General features: G+C 36.7%; 1 pseudogene; it reads left to right on the top strand.

Annotated features, from left to right (window-relative positions):
* Window positions 1-238: 238 nt before the first annotated feature.
* On the top strand, window positions 239-10,772 carry LOC124973199 (striatin-3-like; annotated as a pseudogene).
* The last annotated feature ends 5,620 nt before the right edge of the window (window positions 10,773-16,392 follow it).

Genomic DNA, 16,392 nt, shown 5'->3' with positions numbered 1-16,392 from the left:
TTTCAGACCCATGAGGCACTGATATTAAGAGTCCCAACAATTCCCCTTCTCCCCCCTCCTGCCATGCCACCCCTTTCCCTAAAGTGAGTGAGTGAGAAGGGCAGATGGAGAAGGGATTGTAATGGCAGCAGCTGGAAGCTCCCTGCTCTGACCCATGGCAGACACATAGCAATGACATCCTCCCTGCCCCTCTCCCACTAGGCCTCTTCCCCACCATTGTCCCAGGACCACCCAACCTATGCCTTCCCCAGTTGTCATCCTCTCACCCTGCCCCCCAGTCAGGGCCCCACACATAATTGATGAGCTTTCCTGAGGCAGTGGTGCATTAACCTGGGGATAACAGCCCCTCCCTGGCAGCAGCAGGGACTTGGGGGAAACTTGAGTCTTTTGACAGGGGGAATGGTGGGGTGGGTGGCTGGGGTCCTCCTGCCTCTGAGGGAGCAGGTCCCCCGGGAAGACTCCCAGCTGTCCAGGCTACAGCAGTACACTATACCAGGGATACTGCACCATATCCAGCACTAGTGGGCTCGGTTTAAGATGGAGTGGGTTTATTGGGAGGTGGAGTGAGCCAAACTGCAGTCTCAGATAGCATTTTTACAAGGAGAAAGAAAAGGTCAAGAGAATTTGAAGAAGGATTTAATAAGAAGAATAAAGATATTAGAGTATACATTTAAACAAAACAGGGTAAAATATCATAAATTAAAGTATGGCACAAAGATGAACCAAGGTGATTTGAAAATACCAACTTTTGAATCAGAAGAAACCAAAGACACAGAGGCTCCCTCAATACCTCAGAATAGCCAGTTAACTTGGAAGCAAGGCAGAGAGCTGTTTAGACAGCACCTTCAGGAAAGTAAGTTATACAGATACAGTATTAGTTGTACAATCTAGTGGGTAAGGTCATTGTCGGGGTACCCGGGACCCCTGGCCCTAGGTGTGGCTAAGATGGCACCTGGTAGTGAGCCAGAGCAGTTAACTTTTGCACAAACATCTGACATCATTTTAAGGAAGTCTTTATGACTGGTTCTCTGGTCTCATGCACAACGCATGATCTTGGTATGCCCTGCTTGGCTCTCTGTATCTGTCCACGCTTTTCCCTCATGTGCTCTCCTTTGATTGGTGGTTTTACCTATATAAGGTCTGTAACTTCCCTGCTGAGAGGGGAAATAGGATAAGAAAAAGAAACAATAGAAGCAGAAGGACAGCGTGCAATAAAGCATTGAACTTCAACCAGGTGTCGTGTTTCTCTGCGGGCAGGGAAACACAACAAGTGGTGCCGAAACCCGGGAACAAGTAAGTAATCATAATTAAAAAGATATAAAGGGATCAAAGGGAGGCAGCCTCAACGTTCACGGTTGAACGACTTAATGGGACACGCGAAAGGCGGTCCACCAAAAGGAAAAGAAATAATATTAGAAAGTACTAACCCAAGTAGCACGCGAAAGGTGGCTACACCCTGGACTAAGCAAAAAGCGGTCCACATTAAAGGTATTAAAGTGAAAGTAGCACGCGAAAGGTGGCTACACCATGGACTAAGCGAAAAAGCGGTCCACATAAAGGTATTAAAGTGAAAGTAGCACGCGAAAGGCGGACTTACACCCCTGGTCTAAGCGAAAAGGCGGTCCACATTGGAGATATTAAAGTGAAAGTGGTGCGCGAAAGGCGGCCATCATCAACCCGACCAAGCGGAAGGCGGTCCAGTAAACTGAAACTGGTATGCGAAAAGTGATCGCAGTAAATTAATCATGGGTTCTGAGGTGTCTAGAGTTCACATGGAAGGCCTATTAAAGGCTTTATTAAAGGCTAATGGAGCACCTTTAAAGGTTTCCTCAGCTAGGAAGTTTTTAAAAACTGTAGAAGACAAAGCCCCTTGGTTTTTAAATGCGGGATTGTTGGATCAAGAGAAACTATCACAAGAGACAGAAAAAGGCCCCCTTCCTGATCCCTTCCACGCAGCTCCATGGCCACCTAGGGAGGGAACACCTGTGTCCTTGAAGCAGTCCTCCCCCTAGGCAGAGATCTCAGCAGCTCCATTCCTCAAAAGTAGTAAGAAATAATGTTTTGTGATTTTCTGCATTCAAACCTAACCTGATTTCTCAACCAGGAAGAAAAAGGGTTAAAAAGTCCTGGGTGATCCTCCCTCCCCCCTGCCTGGTCTTGCTGAAGCCTGCATTGGAATGTAAACTGCAGCAGTCTCAGCGGGAAAGGGGGGTAACCTAAAGATAAGAAGAAAAAAAAAAAAAAGGTGTCCGTTTTAAACTTCTGGGCTGCTACACAGAACTAACTCATTTTCCAGGATTCTTGTTTTGTTTTGTTTTTCTTTAATGCTGTATTTTTGAGCTCATAATTTTGATCCTGCATACCTAGGTTAATGATTTTTTTTCTTTTTGATCAGTTCTATTTTTTATTCAACTAGAGTTTTTGAACATCTGTTACATTGCAATGGAGATTCACCTATAAATTTACAAGGCCTTTAATTTTGTGTTATGTGTATGTTGTGCTGTCTAATGTCATGTTTTGTCTGTATCAAAACTGAGCACTCCTAAAATTAAAATTTAAAAATGGATCCAAATACTTTTATTCAGGTGATTTAAAAAGGTTCAATTTAAATTGAGTAAACCAATAAAAGTGAAATGTCTTTAAAAATAACTTGCAAGTCTCTAGGTGGTCAAATTAATGAAATGTTGATGTTAAACAATGTCTAATATCAATTGTTTCTAGGACTTTTCTTCAACAGGAAAGAGACAGCAAATACTGTTCAGGACACTTGTCTAATATCTTGACTAAAAACAATATTACTAAGAGTTATGTCTTAACAAGTACAATTCTATATACAAAGGGTTCTAAAGGTTTCAACTATGTTTCAGTTAGAGTACTATAAACAACAAAGTATTTTATCTTGTTAAAATGGTGTAATTTATCTAAATTCAAAAATTTCATAAGAGTTGTTTCAGAATGTGAACAAAAGGGGGTCAACACATAAAAAAATAAAAAATAAAAGGTTCTAAAAATACTATATTTAGTAAGAAGAAAATCTTTCTGGATAAAATAGTGTTATATAATGAAATACATGAGGGTCTAAGTAAATGCTAAAAAAGTCTGTGTGTAAGTGAAGGGCAAGTTTCAACAAGTCTGTGTGTAACTAAGTTGGTTGTATGTATGTAAAACAGCTAAAGCTATTTAAGGTTTTTCCTAAGGTGAAATACTAATGTTCTGATATAAGCCAAAGTTTAATCTATATGGTAAAATGACATGGTAAAATAACAAGGATTTCTTAGAAACACTAATTTACTCTTAACTTTGTGTCTATTAAGTTTTATTCTTTAAAACAATTAGTCTTAAAAATTGGGGTTTATACAATTATGGTTAAACAACTGTTAAGAGTATTGTACTATGTTACAGAGTCTAAATTTTTCTTTAAAAACTAAATTTAGTAAGATTAAAGTGTCAAGGTAATTGTGAAATGGTCACTCCTTGTATATTAAATGTATTCATATTTTCCAAGTATACAAGTTTTAAACCAGGGTATTTATCAAGCTGCTATTCTCCAAACTTCTCTCTCAATGTTGGAATGCTTCTAGGTTCTCATGAGCAGTCTTAATGCCTATTCCTACCAGCTAAAATATTACAATCATATCCCAAAGCTGTTGCTCAAGTAATATTTAAGGGAATAGAATCTTGCATTACTGTCTTTGGAATCCATCCTTCTATCATTATAACCCCTTATTCCACTCAACAAATTAAATGGCTAAACAATAATGATGATGATTGGTCAGTATTATATTGTTCCACCTCAGCTCAGTTTGATAACCATTATCCCCAACATCCTTGGATTCAGTTTTGTAAAGTTACTCCCATAATTTTTCCAAAAGTGACTAGTGCCCAACCTATTAAAAATTGTATAACTATATTTACTGATGGATCTAAAAATGGAGTAGGCGCTGCACTTATTCATGATCAACTTCATACTATAATAGTTCAATCCAACTCGGCACAAGTTACTGAGCTCGCAGCTGTGGTGTTGGCTTTTAAAGTAGCAGATAATCAGCCATTTAATCTCCTATCTGATAGTTCATATGTTGTTAATGCTTTAAGTGTTCTTAAAACTGTGCCATGTATTTCTTCTTTATCCACTGTGACTTCCTATTTCACTACACTGCAAAACCTTATTCTGCAGCGTAAACATCCATTCTATATAGGACATATTAGGGCTCATTCTAATTTACTGGGACCTTTGGCTAGAGCAAATGATTTGGTGGATATGGCTACCAAATCCGTTTTTGTTTTTTCCATAGAGGAACAAACAAAACTCTTTCATGAGAAATTCCATGTAAATTCCACTACCTTGAGTAGAAAATTTCCTATCTCTAAATGTGTGGCTCAGCAAATAGTAAAAATTGTCAACACTGTGCTCCTTTGATCCCAGTACAATCTTTTGGAGTCAATCCCAGGGGATTGTTACCTAATCATGTTTGGCAAATGGATGTAACTCATATTCCTGAATTCGGTACTGTAAAGTATGTACATGTGTCAGTAGACACTGCTTCAGAGTCATCATGGCTTCTGCTCACTCTGGAGAAAAAGTAAAAGATGTCATTCAACACTGCCTACAAGCATTTACTTGCTGGGGCATACCTAAAGTTATAAAAACAGATAATGGTCCTGCTTATACCTCCAAAAGCTTCCGGCTATTTCTACAAACATTTAATATTCAATTGATTACTGGTATTCCCTATAATCCACAAGGACAAGGTATAGTCAAGAGGACGCATCTCACCTTAAAAAATTGTCTTAATAAACAAAAAGGGGGAATAGGAGCCTCCTTTAAATCTCCCAAGGACAAAATTAATCTGGTTCTTTTTATTTTAAATTTTTTGACTATAGACAATTATGGACACTCTGCGGCTGATCGCCATAGCAACCCTTCCCCTGTCCCTCAAACATGGGCCAAGTGGAAAGACATATTGACAGGTTGCTGGAAAGGACCAGATCCAGTATTACGTACGTTGGGTCCAAGGGTCTGTTTGTAATTTTCCACAGGATCAACAAACTCTGATCTGGGTTCCTGAAAGACTGACCAGACCTATACAACATGGAAGTGATACTACTCCCCCTCATGATAGTGAGCCTTCCCATAACTGCAAAGACACAAGTGGACAGCCAGACCCGGAATCTGTGGGCAATAGTTAAAGCTTGGCCATATCCTTTACCGTTAACTAATACTTCCTCTCTACTCCCTCCGTTGTTCACCACCAATGCGGCTACAGGATTACCCACTACACTTTATGATCCAGAGACTCAACCATATAATTCTTCCGCTATCTCCCTCCCTGGAGCCTTATGCTTTGATATACCTGAGGATAATGCTATTAGTAATAATAACTCTAGCCCTTGTATTGTTCTCCAAAAGCAGGTACAGGGTCTCTTTTATAAGAATATGTAATCCCCTTATGCTCCGCTCCAGGGTTATGCTACGCTTGGTCTTCAGTATGTCAATAATAATTTAATAACCATATCAAGGACATACTGGAAAGGGGAAGCTACTTTGATCACAGGATTTGTACCTTACAAATGACCTCTTCCCACTATGGGTTTAAAAATCCCAGAAATTTTCCTCCATGTAATCCAAAATTTTCCACACCTCCCATTTGGACAGGTTGTCAAAATGCCAAGCGAGCGACCCTGGTTCAACATGGATTTTTCTTCACACCAAATTTTACTTCCCAGCGTACCACTGATAATTTTGCTGATCATGATGCCAACTTGGGCATGGAGCGTGTTAATCCTTTTGATAGCTGGTTGCTATTCATCTCGACTTCAGGATATACTAACTTACAACCTTTTTTTGCTCTTAAAGGAGGATCTTTTAGACAATGCAAATGGAACTCTTCGGTGTGGAGCGGAAAAAATGCTGGAGCTGAGACTACTACTAACTGTACTAGAGACATTACATTCTCATCCACTCCAGCCTGTGTGTTCCCTCCTTTTATGTTTCTACTAACCAATATTTCCAATAACACAACCCTTGATTGCTCTCAATCTAGTTGCTACCTTTCTCAATGTTGGAATGCTACCAATTTCTCCCGCGCGGTCTTAATGCGCATCCCTACCTTCCTACCTATCCCAGTCTCTGTTACAGATGCAGAATTACCAGTGCTACTATCAAAAAATAAAAGACAATTTGGCATCGCGGCAGATGTGTTGCAGCTGTTGTTGCGTCGGCGGCGGCCGCCGCAACTGCAGCTGCTGCATTGACAACTACTATACAGACAGCGACTGCATCAACCATTTAGCTGAAAACACAGCTACTGCCTTACAAACTCAAGAGACTTTAAACCAACATTTAAGGGCAGGCTTACTCCTGGTGAATCAAAGAGTGGACCTATTACAAGAACAAGTGGACATATTACAAGAACTTTTGGGACTGAGCTGTGATTACTCTTTAAGAGCTGTTTGTGTTCCCCCTATTGTATATGATATTTTCAGCACTGCAGCTGAGTTATCTAGTAATTTGTCACTTTACCTTACTTCTACTTGGTCATCTCAATTTGATAATCTTAACTCACAACATAGAGCCGAAATTGTCAAAGCTAATTCTACTGGGGTACATATTGCTTCTGTATCTGAGATGGCTAAATGGTTTTCTTCTGCTTTCAATTTTGTAAAACAGTGGGCAGGTCTGGGCACTTTGGGACTGCTTCTCCTCATTGGTATCCTTTTCCTCACTCGTCTGTTTGTGCGTCTACGAGCCAGCCAACACAGGGATCGGATTATCTTTCATCAGGCCATGACCGCCCTAGAGGCAGGCAGCTCCCCACAAGTGTGGCTCTCGATGCTGGACCGGTAGTCAAAGACGGGTAATGAAGGAGGTGGCTATGTACCAACCTAAGACAGGAGCTGCAGCATGCTCTGCAGACTCTGATGACGGGTAAGGACATATGCTGACCACTCAACCTAAGACAGGCACGGTCCCGAGCTTTAATTTTATAATAAAAAAGGGGGAACTGTCGGAGTACCCGGGACCCCTGGCCCTAGGTATGGCTAAGATGGCGCCTGGTAGTGAGCCAGAGCAGTTAACTTTTGCACAAACATCTGACATCATTTTAAGGAAGTCTTTATGACTGGTTCTCTGGTCTCATGCACAACGCATGATCTCGGTATGCCCTGCTTGGCTCTCTGTATCTGTCCACGCTTTTCCCTCGTGTGCTCTCCTTTGATTGGTGGTTTTACCTATATAAGGTCTGTAACTTCCCTGCTGAGAGGGGAAATAATATAAGAAAAAGAAACAATAGAAGCAGAAGGACAGCACTGCAATAAAGCATTGAAACTTCAACCAGGTGTCGTGTTTCTCTGCTGGGCAGGGAATTGCAACAGGTCATTACTTGGAATATCTAATTCATAACCAAATGGATCAGTAGAAACAGAATTTAAAACAAATTCTGAATGGTGGTGAACCTCCCAAGCAAGAATGACAAGAAATCAAAAGGCCTACTAGTGGTGTTCTTGAGACATTCAATTTCTTAGAAAATTCTGATGAAAGTGATGAAGGAGAGGAAAATGACATGATCAAAGGCATCCCAGGAGGAAATGATAAACATTGGATGAATAAACACAAAATAGTTATTGAAAACTTTTAGAACTCATCAGTGAATTCAGTAAAGTAGCAGGTTACAAGATCAATGCTCATAAATCCAATGCATTTTTATACATAAGTGATGAATCTTCAGAAAGAGAAATTAGGAAAACTACCCCATTCACAATAGCATCAAAAAAAATAAAATACTTGGGAATCAATCTCACAAAAGAGGTGAAAGGCCTCTACAATGAGAACTACAGAACACTAAAGAAAGAAATTAAAGAAAACCTTAGAAGATGGAAAGATCTCCCATGTTCCTGGATAGGCAGAATCAATATCGTCAAAATGGCTATACTACCTAAAGTGCTATACAGATTCAATGCAATTCCAATTAAAATCCCAATGATGTACCTTGCAGAAATAGCAGCAAGCAATTATGAAATTCATCTGGAAGAATAAAAAACCTAGAATAGCTAAAGAAATCCTCAGTAGCAAGAGCGAGGCAGGGGGTATTGCAATACCAGATCTTCAACTCTACTACAAAGCAATAGTAACAAAAATGGCATGGTATTGGTACCAAAATAGACAGGTAGATCAATGGTACAGAATAGAGGACATGGACACAAACCCAAATAAATACAATTTTCTCATACTAGACAAAGGTTCCAACAATATGCAATGGAGAAAAGATAGCCTCTTCAACAAATGGTGCTGGGAAAACTGGAAAACCATATGCAATAGAATGAAATTAAACCCCTATCTCTCACCCTACACAAAACTCAACTCAAAATGGATCAAGGACCTTGGAATCAGACCAGAGACCCTGCATCTTATAGAAGAAAAAGTAGGTCCAAATCTTCAACTTGTTGGCTTAGGATCAGACTTCCTTAACAGGACTCCCATAGCACAAGAAATAAACGCAAGAATCAACAACTGGGATAGATTCAAACTTAAAAGCTTTCTCTCAGCAAAGGAAACTATGAGAAATGTGAAGAGAGAGCCTACAGAGTGGGAGAATATCTTTGCCACTCATACTTCAGATAGAGCGCTAATTTCCAGAATATATAAAGAACTCAAAAAACTCTACACAAAGAATACAAACAATCCAATCAACAAATGGGCTAAGGAAATGAACAGACACTTCACAGAAGAAGATGTACAAGTAATCAACAGATATATGAAAAAATGTTCAACATCCCTAGTAATAAGGGAAATGCAAATCAAAACTACCCTAAGATTTCATCTCACCCCAATTAGAATGGCGATTATCAAGAATACAAGCAACAATAGGTGTTGGCGAGGATGTGGTGAAAAAGGAACACTCATACATTGCTGGTGGGGTTGCAAATTAGTGCAGCCACTCTGGAAAGCAGTGTGGAGATTCCTCAGAAAGCTTGGAATGGAAACACCATTTGACCCAGCTATCCCACTCCTTGGCCTGTACCCAAAGGACTTAAAATCAGCATACTACAGACATACAGCCACATCAATGTTCATTGCTGCTCAATTCACCATAGCCAGATTGTGGAAGCAACCTAGATGCCCTTCAGTTGATGAATGGATAAAGAAACTGTGGCATATTTATACAATGGAATATTTCTCCGCAATGAAGAATGATAAAATCATGGCATTTGTAGGCAAATGGTTGAAATTGGAGAATATCATGCTAAGTGAGATAAGCCAATCTCAAAAAACTAAAGGATGAATGATCTCGCTGATAAGCGGATGAGGACATATAATGGGGGGTGGGAGGGGCTAGCATTAGGTTTAGGGTTAGGTTTAGAGTTAGGCTAAGGAGAATGGTAAGAATGAAGGAAAGAAGGACTGTGTAGAGGCAAAAGAGGGGTGGGAGGTGTGGGGGAGGGGAAAAATAAAATGAACATCATTACCCTATGTAAACATAAAAAAAAATAAAAAAAATAGTTATTGAAGGCTTAGCTGCAGACCTAACTAATGATCCTGATACAGAGGAAGCACCGAAAGAATTTGATTTTTTAATGACAGTTGAAGATGGCAAAGGAGCTGGAGAAGCACGGAGTTCAGGGGATGGTACAGAATGGGCTAAACCAATAATGTTTCAATCTGGAGGAGGAAAGTCATTTATTATGGGTCCTGATGACGTTTTGTTGAGTGTACTGGGCCTTGGAGACCTTGAAGACTTGACAGTAACAAATGATGCAGATTATAGTTATGATTTGCCTGCCAATAAAGATGACTTTTGTAAGACATGGAACCCCAAGTATACACTACATAGCAATTTGGATGGAGTACAGGCCTTAGCTTTTCATCCTGTAGAACCTGTGCTGTTTGCTGCCTCTGAGGATCATACCTGAAACTTTGGAACTCGCAAAAAAAGTTCCTGCCAAAAAGAGTGCCTCTTTAGATGTAGAGTCTACTACACATTTAGGGCCCACATTGGTCCTGTTCTGTCACTGGCTATTAGTTCTAATGGAGAACAGTGTTTTAGTGGTGGTATTAACACAACCATCTAGTGGTGGAATATGCCTAGTCCTAATGTGGATCCATATGACACATATGAGCCAAATGTTCTAGCTAGCACTTCAGTTGCTCATACAGATGCAGCCTGGGGTCTTGCTAATAGTGGAATAAAAATCAGTTACTGTCTTGTTCAGCAGATGGCACTGTTAGGTTATGAAATCCACAAGAAAAATTGCCTTGTATTTGCACTGACAATGGAGACAAGGAACATGGAATACCTACACCTGTTGACTTTATTGGTTGTGATACCTCTTTCAACACTGGTAGTGCAATAATTTATGATTTAGAAACATTACAGTCATTGGCGATGCTTTCATCACAGGTAGATTCTGGTTTACAATCCAGTAATCACATTAACAGAGTAATAAGTCATCCCACACTTCCTGTTACATTAACTGCTCATGAAGATAGACACATCAAATTTTTTGACAATAAAATGGGTAAAATGATTCATTCAATGTTAGCTCATTTGGATGCTGTTACAAGTCTAGTAGTAGATCCTAATTGAATCTATTTGATGTCAGTAAGCCATGACTGTTCCATTAGATTAAGGGATTTAGATAGCAAGACATATGTGGAAGAAATAACAGCTCATAGGAAGAAATTGGATGAGTCAATTTATGATGTTTCTTTCCATCCATTAAAAGCATATATTTCAAGTGCAGGAGCTGATGCCCTTGCCAAAGTATTTGTGTGAATCCACAAAAACTCACATCATGACAAAAGATTTGCTTGGACAGAAAAATGGTCTACTTCACTGCCATCAAGATTATTGATATAACACTACATATGTTCTGCCTAGTGAAGGCAATTTGGAGCAGGTATAAATTGGTTGAAATCACATCTTAATGTCAGGTTCATTAATTTAATTGTAATTACTGTATTTTGTGGTACATAAAGAAAAAGGACTCTAGTATTTGTGGTCTGTACTGGACATGAACTGAGCATATGTCTACTTTTTTAGGTGTCTTTGTGTCAATGTGGAGTCTGATCTTACAAAGACCTTTTTTTTCCCCCTAAATGACTCTGTGTGATGCCTTAGGGTTAGGAATGTGGTGCTCTTGTTGGGGAAGAGAGCTCTAAGAGTAGCTTTTTTCATCTCTTAGTGATCTTTTGTTTATCAGTTGAATGCCACAGATTCCCTTTTAAATTTATTTTGCTTTAAAAAAAAGAAGAAAAAGAAAATTTAACTTAAAATATTTTATCATTAGTTGCACAAAATGTTTAGATAAAATTCTAGATTTTATAAGTCTTCTTATATATTTAGCCTTTTGAGCACAATAGTGCTTAAAACTGTATTGAAGTTTTTCTTCATTATATAACACTAAACACAGTGATTTCACTGACCAGCCACCCCTAACCACTTTCTTTCTCCTTCTGCTTAATACAGTTCAGCTAAGTCCTTCCATAAAGTTGCTAAATCACCTTCAACATCACATAAGTCTTCATGAACAAAGGACTATTAAGTGTATTAAAATAAAACAGTGGGGTTTAGTACTCCAAAGGGACTCTTTGAAAAAACTAATCTTGACTTCTGTCACTATGTGACATTTTGTATATCTTACTGTATTTACAAGTTTATTTATCAAGGATTATCCATCTTGAAAATGGCCTATTATTATTTCACTTTTTGTTGGTATTTATATCCTTTTATTAATGTGATAAAGAAACCTATATATCTATTTTGGAACTACTTTGAATCATCTAAAACAGACTAAAAATGGAATATTTTATAGTTTCAGTTACAAAACAAGATGTTTGCACCCAAAGATACATATCTTGGTTTATCATTATTCCAAACAAAATTATCTTATTAAAAATTATTTGGAGTAAAAGTTTATTTGCATTACAAATAGGATACAAAAATAGTTTCATCAGGATAAAGAAATCTGCAGTGTTTTAACTAGTTTTTCCTGTGTTTTTTAGATGTGCTTAATTTTATGGTGTAACCAAAGATTTTGTTTGTGTAAGCATGATCAAGACAATAAAGTATTTTTTCTAGTCTTCCAAAAACTTTTCTGATCAGTTTGCGAGTTTTGATGAGTTTTATAAGGTTTTTGTTTTACAAGCTATGGATAAGCAAATTTTTAAGATTGTACCGCAATGCAAATGTACAGATATTGAAAAATAATGTATATAAAATGCATATAATAAATATAAATTATGTACCTGTAAAAATAAAAAAGATTGTTTGCCATCATGGCTGACTAGTATATTAAGTTATTAATGAATGCTACTAGAATGTATGTAAAGTTTACTAAAGACAAACTTGCTAATTATGTGAAGTAATGCATGTATTAATAAGTTTGATTTAGTCATTTGTATGCTTTAAAACATCATGATGTATATAAAAAGTTGGTAGTGTAATTAATAAATAGCAAAATGTGTGAACATTAAAAAGTGAGTACTTCTGGTTGATCTCTACATTTTTATTTCATTCAGATAGTACTGACATGAGTTGCAATAGACTTTTGTTATATCTCAAATCTATTTTTATCTTCTCTAGATATATGTGTACCTTTTTCCACTGTAAATATTTGTCCATATTTCTTCTTAAGACCCCAGGTTTGGGCTGGGGATATAGCTCAGTTGGTAGAGTGCTTGCCTTGCAAGCACAAGGCCCAGGGTTCAAATCTACAGCACTGTAAAAAATAAATAAATAAAAAATAAAAGACCCCAGGTTTATATATCTCTGATGAATATCTTTGGCAATGTCAACCAAAATTGACCTGCTATCTAAGGTCTCTGTGGAGATAAAAAGTAGTTTTTATATTATTTTCAAGAAAGTCATAAATGTTTGCTTGTTTCACTCTTCCTTTTGCTAGTGAGAAAGAATAAAAGGGGTTGATAGTATTTCCTTATTATGCAATGTTCTACTGTGGAGTAAGAATGACTGTGTTAGGGCTGGGGAGATAGCTCAGCTGGTAGAGTGCTTGCCTTGCAAGCACAAGGCCCTGAGTTTGATCCCCAGTACCACAAAAAAAAAAATAAAAAAGAATGACTGTGTTGATAAAAGTGACTCATTTTTCTTTCCTTTATTCTGGGACTCTCTCCAGTGTGCTCATCTGTGTTTGTGTAAAATCTCAGATGATTTTGGAAGTTCTCACAAGTAAATTAATTTAGTACATTGTGGTGAAGTTTATTTTTATAATTTTTAATGTGTTTATTTGTTCTTAGTTATACATGACATTTGAGTCCATTCTGATTAAATTATTCAAGCATGGGATACATCCTATTCTAGTTCAGACCTGATTTTTGTACATGGGCAAACTTGGGATTAACTTAGTTGCTTCCATATGTATACTTAGGAAAATTAGGTTAGATTTATTCAAGTTTTTTTTCCCATTACTACCCTCCCTTCACAGTGATTCCTTTATATATTCATGTGTTGATGGGTAACTAAGTTGGTTCCATACCTTATTGTGCTACTGTAATCATTAATGTGGCTGTGTCACTGTTCTATGCATATTTTAAATACTTTGGGTATATACTGAGGTATTTTAACTAGGCCAAATGGTGTTTTAATTCCCAGTTTGGGGTGGGGGGTTTGTACAGGTAATTGAAAGCAGGAGTGCTCAATGACTGAGTCATAGCCCTATTCTTTTATATGTTTTATATAAAGACAGGATCCTACAGATTTGCTTAGGGACTCACTAACTTGCTGTGGCTGGTTTTGAATTCACAAGTCTCCTGCCTCCTGTCCTCAAATCAATTCCTAGTATTTGAGGAATTTCCATACAGTTTCCCAGAGGTGTTGCACCAATTTGTAGGCCTTCAATATATGGTCATCCTTTTTTCCTACATCCTTGCCAACATTTGCTGTTACATGTATTCTTGGTAATTGCCCTTCTGACTGAAGTGAGGTGGAATCTAAGTATAATTTTAATTTGAATTTCTCTAATTTCTTGAGGTGTTGAACACTTCCTTATGTTTTTGTTGATTCTTCATATTTCTTTTATTAGAAGCACCTGTTAAGCTCCTTTGCACATTTATTGATTAGTTTATTTGCATATACTTATCTTTGTAGCAATGAGGAACTTGGATTTGCTTTGTTGCTCCCCTTGTGACATCCTCACATTGGTAATGAATTAATTTTTTTACATTGTATATTCACAATAGTCTAGCAAGCAAAATAACTTGTTGCCTTGATTTCTTTCATTTATGTATTCTCAATGAACCCAAGAATTTTCATCAGTTCAGGGAATAAAATGTTCTTTCCACAAGGTGATAAAATGAATGTATGGAAACAATGACATTGAAATTTTACACTTTAAGAAAAGAACGGGGATGTGTGTGGGGGGTAAAAATTGGAAATTTTGCCATGATGAATATAATAAATATTTGATGACTATGCAATGAACATTTTACTGTTAATAGTTATGAAGAACATATAAAATCTCAGAGAACACCTCAGTTTACACCACTCAGTTTTAAGGACTGTTTTGGGTGTCTTAAAAATATATCTTTGCCAAAGTTTTGGTGATATAACTTTCCTCTGAAAGAAAATTTGGAAAATATAAAGTGGAATACATGTTTAAGTTCATATCAAGAATAATTTGAAATGTAACACTTGTTAAATACTTTTGTAAAGAAAGAACTAAAAATCTCTTTATTCACAAATAACATGACATGCTATATAGAAATTCTTAATATGGAAATAAGTTCCTAGAATTGGTAAGAAAATTAAACACTGGTTGAAATTTATGAGGCCAATATACAAAAATATTTTTATTTCTATATACTTGAAATAAACTATTAGAAAATAAAATGTTAAAAGTAACATTTAAAATAGAGTCCAAAGTCAATACTCACAAATTAATATGTCAGGCTTATATATTGAATATTACAAAGCATTGATAAAAGAAATTAAAGATCTAAATAAATAAAATAATCTATGTTCAATTATCAAAAGATTCAATATTATTAAGATGACAGTTCTCCTTCAATTGAGTTACAGAATCTATGCAGTTCTAAACAAAATTTCAATGGGCTACTTTTTTAAACACTTGGTAAATTTTTACTCAAACTTTTGTAGACAAGAGATTTAAAAATTAGGAATAAATGACTAAACATGATCAGATTATTTTTGCTTAATGAAATCCTGTTGTTCTGTATTCAACCAACAGTTCTTCCTTGTGTCAAAATATAATATTTTACTGAATGTAGGGAGATTGGTACTTATCAATTATTGCTTAATCAAAAATCAGGTATAGATCTTTGTTGAGAATTCTACATTTATAATAAAGGATCAGACCTTTTAAACAGGTCTGTGCCATAAATAACTGAGAGCATTTTTATTTGTGAAAAATGTAACAAATGCCATGAAATTCAAAAATACTTAATGATGTTTCCAAATCCTAAAAAAATTAAAGTGCCATTTTACAGAGAAGCTTTATGAAGGTAATAAATGCAACAATGTATTTCGACAGTGCTCAGAATTTATCATTCTGAGCATTCATATTCAAGGAAAGAATTGCAAATATAAAGAATATGGAAGAGTTTTAATTAAAATCACAAGCATAATGCAGTGCAAGAAAATTCACAAGAAAATAATTCTCTACAAATTTAAGAAATGTGTTAAACAATTTAAACATTTCTCAGTGCTGTTTCACAATTATACATTGCAGTGATAAGTCCTACAGATGTGAAAATTTTGGAAAATCTTTTATTCACAGGTCAGCCCTTACTAAACATAAGAAGATTCATTATGAAGAGAAACAGTACATATATACAGAATGTGCAAAAGCATTTATTTCAATTTCACACCTTACTCAACAGAGGATTCATAGTGATGAGAGAACATATGAATGTAAGAAATGTGGCAAATACTTTAAGTATAAGAATGCCCTTATTGCACCACATGGGATTCTTAGTAATGCTAGATTACAGAAATGTATAATATGTGGAAAAGATTTTAAATACATCTCAACTCTTACTCAGCATGAGAAGATACATACTCCAGAGAATCTTTACAAATGTGAAGAATGTTGGAAAGCATTTATTCAAATTTCACAACTTTCTTAACACCAGAAGGTTCATAGTGATGAGAGATCAAATGAATGTAAGAAATGTGGCAAAGACTTTAAGTACAGCACAGCCCTTATTTAACACCAGAGGATTCATAGTAATGAGAGGTCTTATGAATATAAGAAAAGTGACAAGGGCTTTAAAGATTCTTCAATTCTTACTCTACATCAGAAGGTTCATATTGAAGAGAGATCATAAAAATATTAGGAATATGGAAGAGATTTTAAATGTATCTCAGTTCTTACTCAACACCTGAAGATTCATACTGGAGTGAAGACCTACATTTTTAA

This window comes from Sciurus carolinensis (genome assembly GCF_902686445.1).
Source record: "Sciurus carolinensis chromosome 14 unlocalized genomic scaffold, mSciCar1.2 scaffold_101_arrow_ctg1, whole genome shotgun sequence".
In the NCBI taxonomy this organism is placed as follows: Eukaryota; Metazoa; Chordata; class Mammalia; order Rodentia; family Sciuridae; genus Sciurus; species Sciurus carolinensis.
Note: the sequence above shows the minus strand (reverse complement) of the source record. Positions and strands in the feature narration are given on the sequence as shown.